The sequence below is a fragment of the Ischnura elegans genome, chromosome 6 (genome assembly GCF_921293095.1).
Source record: "Ischnura elegans chromosome 6, ioIscEleg1.1, whole genome shotgun sequence".
In the NCBI taxonomy this organism is placed as follows: domain Eukaryota; kingdom Metazoa; phylum Arthropoda; class Insecta; order Odonata; family Coenagrionidae; genus Ischnura; species Ischnura elegans.
This window is the reverse complement of record NC_060251.1, coordinates 38,190,114-38,210,289: the sequence shown is the minus strand read 5'-3', so window position 1 is coordinate 38,210,289 and position 20,176 is coordinate 38,190,114. Positions and strand designations below refer to the sequence as shown.

The 20,176-nt window shown below is 39.7% G+C and overlaps 1 long non-coding RNA gene across 1 annotated transcript; it reads left to right on the top strand.

Annotated features, from left to right (window-relative positions):
* The first annotated feature begins 11,054 nt into the window (after window positions 1-11,054).
* LOC124160709 lies at window positions 11,055-17,415 on the top strand. Its single transcript, XR_006865229.1, has 3 exons — window positions 11,055-11,145; window positions 16,174-16,489; window positions 17,239-17,415. It is a non-coding gene; the product is annotated as an uncharacterized LOC124160709 (long non-coding RNA).
* The last annotated feature ends 2,761 nt before the right edge of the window (window positions 17,416-20,176 follow it).

Sequence of the window (20,176 nt, the reverse complement as noted above, 5' to 3'; positions counted from 1 at the left end):
ATACAGTATAAGGGAATGGGAAGAGAGTATCTGAATTAAAATGGCGTCCAAGGATATATTAGGTCAAGTATTCATGCACTACCACGATATCTCTAAATAAATATTTCCCCGGAGGGCAAAGTACCCCAATCTACGTCAGTCATAGTTGAATTCTGAGACTAATCAACGGCTTCTTCAATTAAACTTCAATTCTGGATGATATATACAGTTTTCAACTCGGAGAAGAAGAATCTAATTGTAAGCGCATGCATAAGCACTATACAGCCAACCTCTGCTTGGAGGGGTGGCAGAAGTTACAACCGCAACACCCGATTTGCGAAATGTGAGAAATTTTGTGATGCAAAGTAAGAGGTATAGAGTACTAAAATCATAATATTCCATCACATATGAAGTGGAACCGTTCTAGTCACAAGTCCTGCAGGGATCCTTCTTTTATGTAGATATATTTCTTGTGCTGTGGCTATGTTTTAATCCCAATAAGTACGTAGAAAAAAGTATGACCTCAGTACCATCCCGAGAATCTATCTGAATTACATAAATTATTTAGTCCAGCCTGTTAACTGAGGTCTTAAAAAATACATCAGTCTCGTATTTCAGCCTATCTATTATTTTTATTGTGATTTTCTCATTATAGTTTTAATGAAGACTGTTTCTTCCTTTCCTTTTTTCCTTTCTTTACGAATATTGCGTAAAGGATCCCAGATGCTAAAGATGACGATGTACACGAGCAACGCCAATAACAGTCCTGAGACCACCACCTCTTTCAAATTTTCAAATTAAGTTTGTTGTCTACCTAATTCAGTGAAGGTGATCGAGAAAGTCCGTGAACAAGGCCCACCGCATCTCAAAGGCTCAACTCCCCGGATTTAGAAAATAGCGACGAAATCCCACCGCAGATGTGGGCGGGCAAGTTACGTTGCCAAACCGCCGCATGAGAGGCCAACGCTGACTCATTCGTTCTTGAAAAAAAATATTCAGATCAGAGGCGTCCCTGGAAGTGACCTGGACCTAAGAATTAGCCGGCCCACATCACACTGGACGATACCGGTTAACGAACCAGCTGGTTGACGGATAGAATCACCGAGTAAAATTGCAGTGAAGTTTTCTCGGGTTTCGCACCAGGTCAGATCCAGTCAGATCCTCCTCATTGGATTCCTGAATCCCTGATGACGATGGGCGAGTTGTCCACGGATTTCTGTTTACACACCGCGAGGCTTGGAGAAAATGACCATGGATTCCTGGATCCCTGATGAAAATAGGCGAGTTTTTCATCGAAACGTCGGAAGGAGAAATGGAGGACCTGACCCGGTGCGAAACCCGAGAAAACTTCACTGCGTATTCGATTACTTTTTCTAAAATTAATGTTAATGAAACTGGTCGATAATTGCCTGGATCATGTCTTATTCCTTTTTGATTATCAGTGTAAAGTTTGTAATTTTCCAGTCTATTTGTATCTTTCCCTCTGACAATGACTTCTTGAATATTATCTCTAACAATGGTGCAATCTGTGATGCTAAATCCTCGAGGACGCGTGCGGGTATTCCCTCCCTAACCGGTGATTTATTAATTATTATTGATTGTGAATGTTTAGCTATCCCATCGTGTTGAAAAGTGATTTCTTTGGGGTGATCGTGTCGTAATGATTTTGTTAGCTATTAGTTTTCTCTTAAGATGTATCATTCGGTTTACCGTATCTTAATTTTCCACGAAAGCCACGTGGGAAAAATGGTTTAGACGTTATAATAGCCTCCCTAGCATTTAATTTATTTAGCATTATTGAGAATTTTAAATTCTTTATTACGTGATAAAGTTGGAAGAATATTATGTGATGATTTTTTTTAGATATTTCACTACACTCAATCTCTCGTCTAGGTCACGGAAAGTATTTAGAAATTTTACTCGGTAATATAATTTTTGGTTTTTTCCCGGCGAATAATTGCAGTGAAGCTTTCTCGGGTTTCGCGCCGAGTCAGGTCCTCAATTTCTCCTTCCAACGTTTCCATGGACAACTCGCCCACTGATTCCTGAATCCCTGATGACGATGGGCGAGTTGTCCATCGAAACGTTGTAAGGAGAAATGGAGGATCTGACCCGGTGCGAAACCCGAGAAAACTTCACCGCAATTATTCGCCGGGAAAAAACCAAAAATTATGATATTCGAATATATTATCGTTAGGAATACCATGACTTTCCTGGACAGCCGTAACTTCCCCCTTACCTGTTCTCAAACCTGGTGAATAGAAAAGACAAGTTGACGCATTAATTCTAAATTTAAGAAAGCTTTCCACTCGGTAGGTACCTCACAATAACCTTTTATACAAATTACAGACATATGGGCTAAATGAAATAGCAATAAACTGGATACGCCACTTTCCGAGTGATCGTAAGCAAAAAGTATTGCTGACGGAATTGGCTCGGATGTAGTGTAAGCGACATCAGGTGTCCCACAAGGAAGCGTACTCTGCCCTTTTTGTTCATTGCATATATAAATGACCTCTGCTCCCGAATTAGCAGTAAAATACGATTATTTGCTAACGGTGCTATCATACATTGCGAAATCAGTGATTACTTCTTAGAACTTAAAAATTCTATCATCGGATTGGCAAAACTTTCACGCATGTAGCCCAGAGAGGGGTCTATAACTTAATTTGAGCAAATACTGGCGGTACATTTCATACGTAGGTCGTCCAAATATCTCCATTTATATGTTGTGAATGTTGTTAACATTGAATCCGTGAAATATCTAGGGGTAAGACTCAATAATGATCTATCGTGGAATAAACATATTCGAGAAATAACCGGTCAAGCTAACCGTAAAATGGGTTTTGTTAAAAGAATATTAGGAAAGTGCGAAGACAAAGTGAGAGAAATTAGCTACTTTTCCCTCGTTAGACCACATTTGGAATACGCTGCCAGTGTTTGGGACCCTCATGAAAAAGGCTTAATAACAGAGTTAGAACGCGTGCAAAGGAGAGCTGCCAGGTATGTGAAAGGTCGTTACGATAGTCTTGTTAGTGTAACTGACCTCTTAGATAAACTCGGATGGGAATCTCTGTCGGCCCGTAGATTGAAAAATAGACTAAACCTTTTAGATAAATTCAAGAGCAGTGTCTTTTCTGACGAAGTTAACCATATCTTGCGGACGCCAACGTACTACGGAAGATCAGATCATATAAATAAAATAAGAGAGATAGATTGCAGAACAGACAGATTCCGAATGTCATTTTTTCCTCGATCAATAAGAGATTATAACGGCAGCAATAGACCTAGTAAATAGATTGCATGACTTGTAGTGTAGCCTACTAACCTATGTAAAACTTAAAGCATGTTTCTGAATTTCTATTCTATATTCTATTTCTAACAGCATATAGTAGTATAGTTTGTTATTATACGGGACGTTTTTTGGACGGTGTGGTGTGCATGTGGGAGTCCAAATGCATGCTGGTGATTGATCACCCCCTGCCAAACACCCTAGAGGTGGCTCGCAGGGTATTATGTAGATGTAGATGAACATAAAGACGGCAGATGAAGAAAAGTACATGGGAGTTACGGTAACTTCGTACCTATCGCGGGGAACGCATACAAGAAATATTTCTGGCAGAGTGGCAGATGATGAATATATGTTATTTCCCATCGTCCAGCCACCCAATGAATAATATTCATTGAATATGCAGCGAGCATATAGGGTCCGGCTCAGAACGACTTAATCCGTGAACTTGATGAAATAAAAAGGCAATCTGCGCGTTTCGTCAAAAACTTCTGCGGGCGTACAGAAAGCATTACACATATATTTAAAGAATTATCATCCCTTTCAAATATCTATTCTTCTGGCCCAGTCGTGTAACTTCCTCGGAATGTTTCGAGCTTGGTCGCGGCAGGAGGTGGGACCTGCGACTCTAGGGATGAGGAGAGAGAGACGCGGAATTTGCGATTTTTTCAAAAAAGTCTCTGTCGGTTCCATAGCGCTTACATAAAAATTTATGGCCAGTGCACAGAAACGAAAGACAGTGTCAAAAACACTGTTCCCACTAGGCAAAACAGCTAACTAACTCACGAAGTGAACACAACGGAGGTCTGAAAGCGACTGAATTTCCCCAAGGCTAGGCTCCGCCTATCGAATACTTAAAGTACCTAACCAAGTAAATACCTAAGTAATTAGGATACTAAGAGGCTCCAGTAGGCGGCGTGGCAAAATTATTTCCACAAGCTAAGACTCTAAAACAAAAACACACATTGTGTTTGAAAGCAGATGAAGGTGTATATAAGTTAGAGCAATCAAAACTCAGACGTTGGTGCCATCAAAACTTCAGGTAAAGACTATCATTATTTTCAATATTGGCTTAGACTTTTGAATATAATAAATTCTTGCAAGAACTCGACGGGTCATTTGATCTGTGTCATTTTATGCGCGATTGGCCGTTTAAAACATGTTTATAATCATTCAGACCGATAACAAAGATAATGCCAACCGCGGAATTCTTTTCAAATATACCTACTGGGTGTAGCGCGACACAATTACATTTCGTTTACTTGAGATAATGAGAATAAGATAATTTTCATCTATTTCACCAACTAGTTTGTTGAGGTAAAAAGAGTTACGAGGGCATACAGGACCAAGATAAAGATTTTCTCAGAATAGCAAGTTTTCCACAATATAATAATCTGATATCAAGAGTAATTCATCGCCGATTAAGATAAAACATTTTTATCGAACCATTTTTATCTGATCCAGACAACAGGATGCCTTAAACGTCATATGGAGTTGTCACCTTGTGTGTGAAAATATGCACTTGTGATGACGTAAGGTTGATGGATTCTAGGACTCTACCAGCTGTAAAAATCTCCAATTCAGCGTTAGAAAAAAACGCACAATATTGATAGTGATTTTTCTTCAACGGTGAAATATCAACATTTAAACAATACGTAAGATTCCGCAGCAAACCACATGGGAAAATCCACCATCGTTTTTCAAGTGGTAGACCTTAGGTCGCGAATTCGTGATACCCTGGTTCGAATTCCAATCAAGGAAAATTTGTTCTCTGTGGAATTTTAGCACTTCAAGTGCAAACATGGGCTACTCCGCTAAGGTTCGCAAATTGCTGGTTCGCTGTTATTTCCTTGAGAAATTCGTACAAGTTAGGTCGTTCAAATTCGGTTTAACATTTGGAAAACATTCAGTCATATGACTCCGTAAATTTCGATTTTACGCTAAAAAAAAACTTTCATCTGACCGTCTGATTATGAAATAGGAGTTGAAAGATAAATGTCCATCAAAATCATGTTTGATCAGTTCGGAAACTGGATTGCTAACGAGTGAATTTCTATCTTTTCCTTGCGAATTTTTCCAAGGCAGCGATAAAAATTTTCCTACAGTCAATGAGATAACATTCGCCACGGACGAAACTACCGTGAACACAAATTTAAGTCTGACGAATGGAGAAAAAGAGTTGTGAGCTTGATCTAAAGAGCATAGCGAAAAGGTAAGTCCGTGAAACATTTAAGTTATACATAAAGTTACAGGTGGCAAGAGTTTACTGAAATATCAGTTCTAAGACGATTAAAATTTGAGTAAGATTGGTGTAGCAGCTTCTTATCTCCCAAGCAAAGGGCTCCAGATTCGACATCGTATACCACTTTTTTACTTAAAACCTAAAGGGAAAGATTTTTATAAATGAGTTTCCGAGACTCGTTCAATTCAAACTCCATGCTTTAAGGGATGAGGGAGATGGTAGCTTTTCAAATGTCCATTCAAAAAATTAACACATGACGCGATACTATCCCATGGATTACTTTTCGTCCGTCTCCTTCGACCTACCTGGTTCGGGCCCCTGTGCCAGCAGTAATTAAAAATTACCCCAGCTCAGTGCAGTTTTAGAGGTCATTGGAACTCCCAAGCCTTTCAACCGCGATAGGGTTGCAACACAAAGGGAAGGAGTCAACTCGTTGAGAGGAAAAAGCAACATAAATTAAAACAAGAACAAAGAAAGCATAATCAAGAAAAATTCCACTCTCGAAATAAAGCTTACATCCTGAGCGCACAACACATAATGAAGAGAGTGCAAGAATGAGGAAACTGATTATTAATATTGGGAAAAACCTTTGAGAACAAAAAAATCATATGATTATCAGCGGCAGAAAATGGAAATTATCAAAGTGTGTTGAGTGGAATGCATAAAGGATTAAGTATCACCTCATATCTGGATCGAAGTCCACCACGTTGGTCTATAGGAAATTCCGAAGTAAGAAGAAAGATAATGACAACCCCAATTAAAAATAGCTCATTGTTTATAATTATGCAATGGGATTAGTTGCATTGAGATAAAATCGCCACAGGCCACTGGTGCCATTGAGTGGGTAGAAAGAGGTAACTATCTGTAGGTAATTTACGACTATTTTTAGAAATATGGAGCTTCGAACATTAGCATTTGTATACACACTGCACTAAATTTCCTAATTAATAAAATGTTATTTCGTACATGCTGTTGCTGACCTGAATCTCGTTTTTCTTACACAATTATCGTTGGTTACTTCGCTAGTGTTCTAAAATTTTTGCTCGTATAACCTAAGAACCAAACAAGTCACGTGATCAAGAGACCTCAATCTTCGCACTTATACTCTCAGCGAACTCTGATTTAAACAAATTATAAATTAATAATTCACAACCAGGTAAAATTTAATGGAAACAATTAGCATTGTTTATTAACTCTCTAGAAAAAAAATAACCAAAAAAGGAGATAACTGATTAAGTTTAACCGTAGGCGAGCTCACTAGCTGAACATTTATATTAATTAAAAGAGAACAACAAGGTTTGGGTGATATTTCGCACCTCAAATTATCTATTTAAAATTAATTATCAAGGTAAGACATGAATTTATTCTTTCCAAAGATAAGATACGAGATTTATGACGCACTGTTAGCTGACTGATTAACGGATAAGTTCGCACATCATAATCACCGGTCACGAATCCTAAGATTAGTTTTACACAGCTCTCCACTCAATTCTGCCATCAGCTAATCTTTTCACACCTGCATATTTCTTCTCTTTCACATCCTTTTTACCTGCTTCGTACTCTTTTTTCGAGGTCTTACTTTTCCGTTCTTGCCATCCACTTGTCCCTCCACGATTCTCTTCATCAGACCATCATGTCCCAAGATTAGGCCTAGGTTGTTCCGTCTTCTTATCAAGATTTTCATGAAGCTTCTTTTCTCTCCTACTCTTCTTAGGACTTCCTGAAAACTAACTCGGTCGATCCATTTGACCCACATCATTTATTTATTTATTTAGTCCAAAAACAGCACGAGGCCAATTACAGAGGACTACAATAACAGGAGAAATAATTACATAACATTAAGCAACGTAACCAACAAAAACAAAAAATATTCAACAGTATTTACAAATAATAACAAAGAATAGTCATCGGGTGGTGCGAGGAATAGGGGGAAAATTACGATAGTGATAGTGCAAGTTGGGTGTGGGATGAAAAAAAGGATCAAAATTTGGAACACATTTGGCGTATGAGTTAATGGAAGAAGGAAGTCTGAATAGAAAAGAACGTTTAGAAACAGAAAGGCGGGGGGTGAAACAATGAAATAGGTCACTCGACCTCGTCGTGCGGGAAGGAACACGAAGCGGAAAACCTACTGGAAAACCTACTATTCTACTGGAACACCACATTGCGAAGGCCTCAACCCTTGCTTTCTCCGCTGCAGTCATTGTTCTTGGCATACTTCCGTAGAGAGGAATATTCCAAATGTAAGTTCATGTAATCGTTTTCCTTACTTCTATGATTAAATCTCCCTCTGTAAGTAAATCTTTCTTTCCGTGGAATTCTCTCTCCACTTGGGCTATTCTGTTGATAATTTCTATCCTGCTTTTCCCGTAGCTAGTTATCTTGTTTCCCAAATAATAGAATTCATTCATCTCTACCAGTTTTGTGCCTAGTTTAATGCTAGTCTTGACTTCTTCTTATACATTTGCTGTTATTAGATAAATTATATCAAAAACAGGATTTCATTTCTTGAAGGGTATAACATCCCAATTAAAGCACCATTCTGATTCAAACTCCGCCATTGGAATAGTGAGGAACTGATTATTAATAATTTATCGTTTAAGATATGAATCACTCGCACGTACGCTAAATTGTGGAAGCGAGAGCGCAGAGAACTAGGACAGCTCCGAAACAGGGATGTATATTATATACATATATACATACATTGTATAATCGACTGAAAAGTTAAGATTGCTATATATGTTAGTCCTCCCAAGATGCAAACCTGTAAGAGAAAAATAAGAACCAAGTGATGTATGAAGAGGCACCTTATCGCTGAGGAGGGATACTTGACTGAGAGATATCATTGTTCTAAGCCTGCTCAAAAATCAGCATGCCACGTGTTCAGAGCCTGCGAGTGTATGTATGTTCCTTCCATGCTAGAAGCTCAATTACAGCACAGATTATGACGAACAAATTATCAATACAACTGAAGGATCTAAGGTTTTCCCGGCGAAATAGACTGGAGGAAGAGTTTTCGGGTTTCCAGCCGGGTCTATGGGTTTTTCAGCACCGACGTTTCGAGGGCGAAGTCTGCCATTCACCCTGAAGACGATGACAGTCTTCGCCCTCGAAACGTCGGTGCTGAAAAACCCTTGGACCCGGCTGGAAACCCGAGAACTCTTCCTCCTATCAATATAACTGTTTATTGCTGTGCCAAAGACTGCATAATGCTTAGAATTTAACATACGATTCTTAGCAGAAAGTTTTTTTATATCATCCTTTGCGATAAAACTCTTCCAAAGCATATAAGAAATGAGCGGTGGAAGATTCCACGGAGTTCCAAAGCGAAGTCTGTATGATAGCTCCAAAAAAACTTTGTGCCGCCGTGAGTGCTATGGATATTTACTTATTATATTTACTTACAGTGAGGGGTGGGGTAGTGTTTAATTTTCTGTTAAAAGAGAGGACTTTTTAACAGTAGAACACAGTTAATTGATCAAATTTTAACCGTGCCGGTTGAGTTCAACAATTTATTTCATTTTGTGCCAGTGGCCTAACTATAGGGGGGATGATGGGATAGACCCCTCTCCCTCCCCCCAAAGCCTCAGAGAAATAAAAAAATATTTAAAACTATTGTCTAGTTTTGACAGCAGAACTGCACCTGCTGAAAGATAAATTTTTAGGGCCAAAATAATGTAAATTGTATTTCTAGGCATGTCATTTTTCAAATATTATATTTTCCCGGACCCCTCGTTGCCAGGGGAGGGTCGCCACCTCAGGCCATCCCATCCCCCCTAAAGCATATTCACAGTTACGCCACTGTTTTGCGCTGAGTACATCCATACCATCTCATCCAGGGGCGCCGCTAGGAATTAAGGCTAGGGGGGGTTTCAGGCGCAACTAATACTGAGGGGCTTGGGGTATTGCATACCCGCCAGGGTAATTGGGAGGTGCGGAGGCCCTCCGCCGGAAAAAATTAAGACAAATGGTTCAAAATGGTGATTTTTACGGCCTTCTGAGGGATACTTTATTAATCCTCACACTATTCTATAACCAATATTAATCCCCCCTCGCTGCGCCACTGATCTCATCAGCTGTCTCTTCTTCCCCAATGATTTTCCACACCGCTTCCTCGGCAATATCATACATGAGAAAGATACAAACACCCACAGGCACTGACAACACAGCATTACGTATGCAAGTGGCTTTTAAACAATGATATGTTTTACAGAAACTAGTCCACTCCAAAACGAATCGTTTCAGAAACCAGGTGGGATAAATACACAGGGACGAGGAACCCGGGCGATGTAGCTAGGGAGGGGCGACCAAACGTCCAAAACGCGTCCAATTGGGGGTATTCCATACCAAACCCCCCGGTAGGGGGGCGACACATTCTACAGTTTGCCCGCGTAAGTATTGTGCCATGAGTCTGCCCTGTATATACACGCTAATTGCGGTTAAAATATGCGTCGATAGGATAGTGAAAACAATCACAAAAAATAAAACAGATAGGCCAAGTTATAGATAAGGTATAGATAGGATAAGTTCCTTAGCAAGACTAAAAGCATATGAAAGATAAAGTTATACGCGTGCGACATATAACGAATAGTTATTATGCTTGTGTCATGGCTAGCAAAACTATCGTCCACCAGACACCAAAATGCGTGGACGTAATCGAAAAGACAGCAATGTAATTTATACTTTCTAACATACATTAACAAATAAAGGACAATGAGTTTAACATTTTTAAAGTTAGTGACACCATAAAGAATTAAATGAGTATGGAGAATATTAAATATACAAAATTTTTGCAGCCAGAGGAAACCAAAATTAAAACAGGTGTGTAACATCCAAATGAAGCTTTCCCCCTCGGTATTTCAATGGAAACCTTTCTTTCACAGGGAAAAACCTTTCTGTATCTTTTATCTGTATCATTACTTTCTTAAAAACTTATGCGGTGATGATTTGTGAATCAAAGTTGTCCTTCTACCTGTAATGATATATATGTTTTGAGACATGATGGCCTGATGAAGACAATAGTTGAAGGACAAGTGGATGGCAAGAACGGGAAAGGAATACCTCAAACAAAATAGGTATATGGAACAGGAAAAGAAGGATGTGAAGGAGAAGAAACACGTAGGTGTGAAAAGATTAGCTGATATGCGAATTGAGCGGAGAACTGCGTCAAACCAATCTTAGGATTGTTGACCAGTGATGATGATGAGATACAGCACCTCTGTTTCCACTGACGTGCTCAACGAAGGAGTTGGTAGAAATTTGCACTTAGCTCAGAAATGCGTACTCTATAAAAAATCAATTTTTGATTGAATATAAGTGTCATGTAAATGCGAGCGTGAGCGGCTCTTGATAGTGAATTCAGGATCAATTCGGTGGGTATCAGCACAGTGCTATAAATTGATATCATCTACTTGATATGATCAACCATAAATTGACAAATTCAGAAGAGGAGAGTTCCTTTACTATGTGATAATCATACCTTTAATCCTAATGTTACCCGAAAAAGACAAGAGATAAAAGATAAAGGCATCGTTATCTTCAACAAAAGCTTTATAAAGTAGAGCAAGGGGAGCGCTTGCTGCTCAAAACCTTCTCAAAGCCAGCCAAGTCAACGACTCACAATCCACCATGAAAGGTAAGTGCGATCAATAATAGGCATTGCGGACCAAAATAGTTTTCCTATGATGTGCGTAAACAAAGGTAGCTTTATGTCTATGAGCAGTATATACAGGTTGTTGCGGGAGGAATCTAAAATACTTAAATCTGAAAGCTGTAGGGTATAAAAAATGCTTAAAATTGTCTGTAGACAATTTTAAGAATTTTTTGTCCATAAACATGGGATCACAACTCCTTAGTCAATGAGCTCTGGCAACGAAAACATGTTTTTGGACAAAGGGAGATTTAGTCCTTTCCCAGCGAATTGACAGCGTGAAGAGTTCTCGAGATCGTCAAGTTTCTGCAGTTCGTGACCCGGTGGCGATCCCGATCTTCAGTATTCACGCATTTTTTTGGATGCACGCTACAGTTACCGTAAAAACTGTTTTTCTTGGGTAAACAGCCTATTCGACAATTTATAGAATAGGTACCCTGGATTTTAAAGGATTTAATATTTAAGATTGGACGAAAATGTGCGATTATAATCGTCTCAAACAATTAATCTTTGAGCTTAATCAAACGAGAGCTTTGAGTTAGTACTAACAATACGATTGCGAAATCTCACCCATTTTGAGACTGAGTGTTTCAGATATTTATAAGCGAACGTTTTCGCTCAACCTTAATTATTTTATGTCCTAAAAAATCCTGAGTATGAAATAAAATGTCGAATAGGATGGATACCCATGAAAACCCGTTGTCATGGTAGGTAACTGCAAAGTGAATTCAAAAAAATATTTGCGTTGCTATGGCTCAGTAACTAATTAAGATGCTGCGACCCTATTTTATGGACAAAAAATGCTTAATAGTATCCCAACCACTTCCCGAAGTATTGCAGATTCCTCCTTAAACACCCAGTATATTCAGGGGCGGATCCAGGATTTTTTTCTGGGAGGGGCACAAGCAAGGCCGTATCCAGGATTTTGTTCTGGGTGGGGCACATGGATACCTCGCAATACAAAACGAATGCAATGATAATGGGACCGTATTAAAAATCTTGCATATTTTTGAGGGGCTGGGGGGGCACGTGCCCCCGTGCCCCCCCCCCCCCCCCCCCCCCTGGATCCGCCTATGAGTATATTCATAAAACTGCGTTGAAAATTGAGGCGCTTTCCAGGGGCTCTAACTAGCACGTTACACCCCCGAAAACTAGTAACCAAAACGCCGCCGGCTCCGAATCTGCCCATCGGCGTACCGTCAAAAGACCGCTTTCACATTACTCATGTTCATTGTGTCTATAAACAAGGGAAACATAATGTCCACGAGCTGTATATATTCATTAAACTGCGTTGACTATTGAGGCGCTTTCCCAGGGTCCTATAGACCGCCGAAATACACAATACACAATAGACCGCCGAAAATTAGTGAACATCAAGCCGCCGGCGCCGAATCCGCTCATTGGCGTGCCGTCAGAATACTGCGGAGTTCCCAACATTTACTAACAATCAGTATCAATAATAAGGGCAGGCGCGCACTAGCGCGACCACGGCAGATCTCTGTCGCACACCTTCCGACCAGAGCACGACCACACCCGCGATAGCAAAACACATTCACCGTCCACTTGCTCAGTTCGTATGGTCGGGTCGGAGTGAAGCCGGAGTCAGTGCGCGGCGCGCCATAAGAATGTGTGTAATTTCTGGCCGCAACGACCGCTGAGTCGGGGACGTCCAAATTCAAAAATTTTGGTCGGACGACTCGGGTCCGACCAACCAGTCGCACTTGGCCTAGTGCGCGTCGCTCCATTAGTTGCAATGCTAAAACTGGTCGTGTGCCGCAGGTCGTGGTCATGGTCGCGCTAGTGCGCGCCTGTCCTGGATGAACGTTGTAGCCTAGCAGGTAGAAAGCTTGGCCATTGCTTGGTTGCTGATCAAGGGGCATTGGTTTAAAACGTTCGGGTGCAAGGGTGCCCGGGGAGAGGAACTGGACCCTTTCCCCTGAATGTGTGATATTCACTCGACCGTGACTTAGCCTGGGGTGAACTCTACCCGCAACTATCAAAACCAACATTTTGGTTGAGCCACTGAGTACTTGATTCAGTACTTGGATGCATACTCTCAGGCAAGGGGATTGCATAGAGGCGGCCCAATTCTATCCCATAGAAGGCTGATTTCTGTTGCCAATTCGGTCGCATTTAAATCGGTTTTCAAATATGTCCGCGGCGCGGTGATGAGTGTCGTACGCAGTGGCGCCGACTTCATGGGGCCTGAGGGGGCCCGAGCCCCCCCCAAAAATTCGTTACAGATGAGAGGAAAAAATGTGCCAGGCTTGTCGATTTTCCCCGGAGTGTCCAGATATCGAGATTCGAGTGATCAGGGTTCTAATGTTGATTATATGACTCCTCTAAAATGCTTAAAAACTTAGAATTCACTACTTATAAAATTTACTGGGGCAAGGTCCTCGGTTTGGGCCCCCCCAATATTTTTTGTAAGTGGGCACCCTTGGTCGTGCGATACAAATATTTCCAATATCTTGCAGTATAGAGTTAATAATTGCGAAGAATATCATAAAGCTTTTATGCATTTGATATCCCACATCATCATTTCAATAAATTTCATTGACACTCCTAATTACACCTCTTTTCACCCTGAAACTAGGATCACTTCGTCCGCCAGCGACGCGTGGGGCGAGTTTAGTAAACACATTTTAATGCACGTCGGATGACAACACATTTAGAGGCAGACTTGAGGATCCTCTTTTGTAATATTCGTGCTCTCATTGGCGTAGCCAGGATGATGTGTTGGGGGTGGGGGCACGACCCGGAGGGCCAGGGGGGTGGAATCACCCTCTGGGAAAAATGCGAACATTATCATCTCCAGAAATAACATTTTATGATATTTTGGCACTAAAAATTACACAACTCATGGGTCATCGGGGCAATGTTTTGCTAAAACATATTGGATCAGTGGAGTCGAATAAATTTTTTTACATGTTAATATTTTTCTGCTAAAATTAAGTTTGGGAGGGCACGTGCCCCTCTGAACCCCCCCCCCCCTGGCTGCGCCACTGCAAACTCCACGTTTAATCATTTTTGCACTCTTAATTTCATGGAGTTCAATATTCACTTGTGCAGTCTGGTCCATTTATGGATTACAAATGAGTCGCCTATCCTCCCAACCAGCGCCCACTTTCTTAACCTTTAACCAGTGACATGCAATTCTTGTTACACTACCAGTGACGTGCGGTCCAGGAAACTGCAATAAAACAAAAATTCATAAAACGTTGCAAATTCATTTTTCTTGCTTAGTTTAATATTTCTTTGACTGATTAACTATTCTGAAACTTATATTTAATATTATGCATTCCCGATACCAATTTTTCAATAAAAATCGTTATTTTGAAACAGGATCAAAAAACTGATATCAAAAAACTCGAGTTATTATCATCGTACTTTTCTAAATTAAGTACTTAATTATACACGTACATAATGCCACTAAAATGCTTCCTTACAAATCAATAATTATTATTTTTCTTGAAAAATCACTAGGAATTGTTTTTAACAACCTTTTGAATCATTCCCACCAGCATTACGTTTATTGGTTTTTCCAATTTCGTGACGTGAGGTTTCACAGACCGCTTATCAAATTCAGTTACAAATTTTCGGAAATGAATATTAAGAACACTAAATTTTAAGAGTGATATGTCCTTATTATAGAACATTAAGACGCTCACGAGGATTATAGATATGTATTTCAAAATTGTAGTAATTTTGAAAATATTCATAATTTTAGAAACCTCTCAGATCCCACGTCACCGGTTAAGGGTTAAGAGTATCTATTAACTTCACTAAGTTCACTAGATTGAATGATTTCCCAAAATCCACAAAGCAGCTATACAGGTCCTGGCTAATTAATCTACGTTAATCTCCACACAGGCCCTCATAGCTGCTATGACGTCACCAGGTTGACTTTCCTTTTCTGAAATCAAACTGATCGTCACTCAAACACTCATCAGCGTTTGCCTCCATTCATCTGTTTAACATCCTCAGCACCTCTTTTGCCATCTTTTTATTAGGCTGATGGTCCTATCACCTCCACATTCTACAGCTTGATGAATGAATGAAATCTTCTTTTTCAGCAGCGGAATTAGATTCATTTTCACGAAATCCTCTGGCCAAGACCCCTCCCAATAGATCCTGCACACTAGTTTGAAAAACCTTCTCTCGTATGCCTTGCCTAGCAGTTCACACAGGAAATTGTCCCCCAACTCTTTCCTAGCCTTCATACCCTGGCCCAAGATTATCCTCCTCCACTGTACTTTCCTCCTCTATGTTAAATCTACCCAGTCAGTTTTTATCTCACAGATCCTCCACATACCCCTTCCATCAACTCTGAAAACGAGTTTCTCAGTTAGCATCCTTCAATCTTTAGCCTTAATTTTTACATGGCTTGCCGTCGGATAGCAACTTTATCTTGGCTTACAGCGTGCCTATCTCTCCTTCCTTCTGAAACTTTTCCATGTCCTCACACTCTCTTTGCCACCTAGCCAATCTTGCTCTCTTTGTTTCCCACCATAATCAATTATGTACATATTTATTATCCTATACATCCTTCTGACCTTCAACACCTACCCTTTGCGGAAGGGTGTGTTCTGTTTGATGAGTTTCTGAGGCTCATTTGACGTTACTCCATGTCTTCAGGGAATAGATACACATTTGGCAGGGTTTCCTACTTCCATTCCAACATTATTTTTACAGACACTGTCACGTAGACTACCTTTCATCTGGCTCCTACCCTTTGACCTATCTAGCATGGGTTGCCCTAACAAGAGTAATAAAGTATTGATTCCGTCACTGCTGCTTTAGGAATATGCAAGCCTTTCCACCACCATAAGGTTGTAGCCAAAGGATATGGAACATGATAGATAAAGTTGAATTTTCAACAATAACAATTGTAGTGCTACTCCATCTATAGGGAAACTGATTTGACCAATAGTATATACAAGATGATGCACACAATATGTATAATGAATTCATTATTGATACTTTCAATAAAAATTTCTTTCCTTATCACAGGTCAGCTGCTGATTACTCTGGTGGGATTACTAGTTTGCTCATTCATCTTAGTTTCATCTAATCAATCCACTGATCAGTTCTGCCCGACTGATGCATGCCCTCCCAATTCAACTGGCTTGTACCCAAGTCCTACAAATGAGTGTGGCTATTGCATTTGTTACGACAATACAGCCCAATTCATGCCCTGCCCAGATGGAACAGGATTTCAGCCATCCACCTCTCAATGTATAGAAGATCAAAATTGTACATCAACAGCAACTACTACTCCACAATCTACTCCAATGTCAACACCATATTATACAGCATACACATAAAGGTAAGCTGATATATAAAGATTAAGAAAACTACTAAGAATAATCCAAAAATATCATTCCAGCTTGGAAATTTTAAGATAAATAATTAGTCAGGCTCATACCCAAAATTTGCCATTGGAGAATCTGACTGTGTGAAAAGCCTAAAAAGAATTCCTTTGAATTATACCCTAGGAAAAAAAATATTATTTATACAAAAAAGGCACAAATTTAATCCCTTTTCTGCCAGGGATAGATAAGAGCATGCACATAAAATCCCCCATTCTTCCAATGAAAAAGATGTCAAAGTTCATGAAAAACCAAATTAAATTCATACTTATGCTTCTAGACGAATTCTAAAGGCCGTTTTGCACGGTACACGGAATTGCGCAAACTGACGTACGTGCGAAGGCGCAATCAAAATTGCATCGTGTAAAGCGGTGAATTGCTAGAACACATGCGAGAATGCGTGGATGCGAGACGGCAAAATAGCCCCTGTTCTTATTTCGTTCATGCATTCGTGCAATTCAACGCCATTTTAGAAATTAATGCAGCTCTAACCTGCGCAATTCCGTGCCTCATGTAAAACGGCCTTAACAGTTTAAGTCACATTGTACCCCTAAATAGTTCCTGTTACTTAGCCAAAAATATACATTACTCAATACCAACAAGGAATTTCAGGTATTTCCATGTCGTGCAGTTACCATTCTTAGTAAAGGTAATGTGTCACTTCCTTAACCTCTCAACATATCATATATCTCATATCATTTTACAGCGACCCAAGATCCTCAAACTGAATACCATTGATATCACCCCAATAAGTGAATGCTGATGAGGACAACAGGACACCAATGCTAGATTCCAAGAAAGGAAATACAGAGGAATTAAGAAGATGACCCACAAGCGAAATGAGGAGTGCTGCAGACAGAGAAGGAAAGACTGTGTTCATAAGGAAAAAGACATTTAACAAGTAACATCAATAGATAAGAAATGATCTGAATCAGCAAAAGTTGCAATGTATTTAGTGAGTCGACCCAAATAAAGGATTGGATAAGTGCAACCATCAAGAAAAGAGGAGAAGATAATCACATCCCTATGTATAAACAATTTTATTTTCAATTTTTTTCTAGAGCCAGTTGATAAATTTTGGAGTAGACCTGATTGTTTTCACTCTGACCACAATGACTTCTCCAAAATTCAAAGCAATCAAACTGACATTTAGTAAAACAATAACTACATTTGCAAAAACAGAAGCTATTTTCACCTAATATACAAAATAATTATGTTTATTTCAAATTTTAACTATGCATTGTTCTTTTTCATCTTGTGTTAAATAATATTATACATATTGTATTATGTATCTGACGAACCAAGACTGCAGCCCTCAAAGTAACCTCCATGCACAACTTCAAGATGGGGTTACCCATTACCCTTGTAACCCAGAACAACTGCCACTGCCAGGATAGGAACCTGGACCCTCGTGATAATAAGCCAGACTACCACATTAGAGTGATCAGTCAGAGCATTTTTATTAAAAAGCTTATGTGCTATGAAAATACAAGCAGCATCATAAGTCATTCTTCATTCTAAAAGACATCAATTTTACATCATCAATACACTCATACGTGTATCCCTCCCTGATCTGAATGTATAAAAAGAGGATGTCTGTTTTTCTGTCTCCTTGTATTTCCATATGGCAGCTCGGATTCCGGCCAAAGTTGATACTTGGGTGCACCTCATGCTCCTAAATCCCATAGTACCACTTCTGGTTGTGTCTGATGAGTCCTTTGAGTAGTTTTCTCATTACAGCTTGTTACATTACGTCATACAGCTTCTGCGGTTTGACCTCCTTCTGGGTAGGCACATCTCTTGACACACTCAAAGGGAAATCATTACTCAAAGGATCCTATCCTCTTGGTGCAAACCTTTTTGCAGGAGTATGCGTTCACATGAAGTTCATGGTCTGCAGACACACAAACACACATAAGAATCACTGTTAAGTAGTGAGGTACAAGCTGATCCCATGTACGGCATACGGAAATTGTTTTTTCCATTGTTTGCTGTTACATATGTAACACAGCCTGCTTTGTTCCTTTACCTAAAAATCCTGCCATGTGACCTTGAATTCCAAGTTTCTCACTTCTCTGGGTACTATCCTTCCCGAGCAACACCAGGTAGCCTGCTATGTAGTTTCTAATAAATCTGTAGGCACTTAGGCATAAGACTGAAACCGGTGACAGACATGGCCTCCTGGTGATACCACACAGTTGGTGCCAATGCCGATAATATTTTGCAACTTTTGCTCTCAAACTGTATTCTGAAGTGACCTCAGCATAAGGGGCATGTAACAAGTTGAATTTCTGCTTTGTATGCAAAAATTGGATGCAGACATTTTCCCCTTAATCATACGTTCCTTTGGCCATTTAGGGCAGCATCATCCAACCCACAGTTGACCAACAGTTGGGTCGTGCTCTGCACCGCGAATGCATCGAATTTCATCATGGGCAGCTTTACCATTCACATGAGTTACACCTAACTTCCAATCATATCACATAGATTACCATGTAAAAAATAGACAAATCAAATTTTGTGGCTCTACCTTCACCTTTGGCAACATGTTGACGACCAAAAAATTAAGAAAAATAGTAAATTTGCTATCACGAGAGGCACAAGTCAGATATGACCTACCAGACGGTCACGCGCTGCAGGGATTAGGTACAATATCGCATTGGGTGCCAAAATTTGATAACTTAGCTAATGATGGCAAATCAAATTGATGTAAAAATAATAACCCTGAGTATTACACTTTGGTTTCACGGCTATCGATGTAAAAAGGATAGCAAAAAATATCACCTTGTAAATTAGTAGTTCCAAGCCAAACTTTGATCAGTTAATACTTCTCGTACATGCATGCAAAAGAAGTTTTCAGAATTTAATGATGCAATGAATTCTTTTTTAAATATAAGTGGTACCAAAACTTTGATCCAAAAAGGTATCAAGCGATACTTAATCTAGATCAAAATGATAAAGCTGGTAATTATCACTCTGGAGACAAAATAGGTAATCTTATAATATTCGACACATAAGATATGAACTGTGGCATAAAATGGCTTCAAAAGATATAACTATGCTGTTTGGGAACCCTAAGGAAATATGGTAATTTCAGCTGGATGCAATTTATTGTTGAAAATAAAGATTAAATGAGGAAGAATATGATTAGTATATGCCCTGTGGGATAATGACTTCCTCAAGGGAATTGTTAGTATGAGTTATTTAGAGCGGTAAGCCATAATTTTGGACATTTGTTAGAGAAGGAAATTTGACACGAATTGTCAGAATCTCTGAACTGCATCCACTGTGGAATATGGATTTTTAGCAAAATTGGAGTATGCAAGGGAGCTTTAAATATTACAGATGCATATTTTTGGCTATTCTTTACCCCAACTAAATTCATTATAAGAATTAGGCTTCTTCTTTACGCTACAGTGATTTTTTTAACCTAATACCCACACAGCACACGGACACCTTTCGGACATCCGGTGATTGTCCGCCAAGTGGCCTATGGACATCCTACGGACAGCCGAATTCATACAAAATGATGTCCGCTGCAAGTCCGCATGTCAGTAAAAAAGGTGGCCTATGGACGACCTGAAATTGTCCGCTCTGGACACCTTCAGGACACGTTTAGGTTAGGATTGCATTTTGTTCGATAC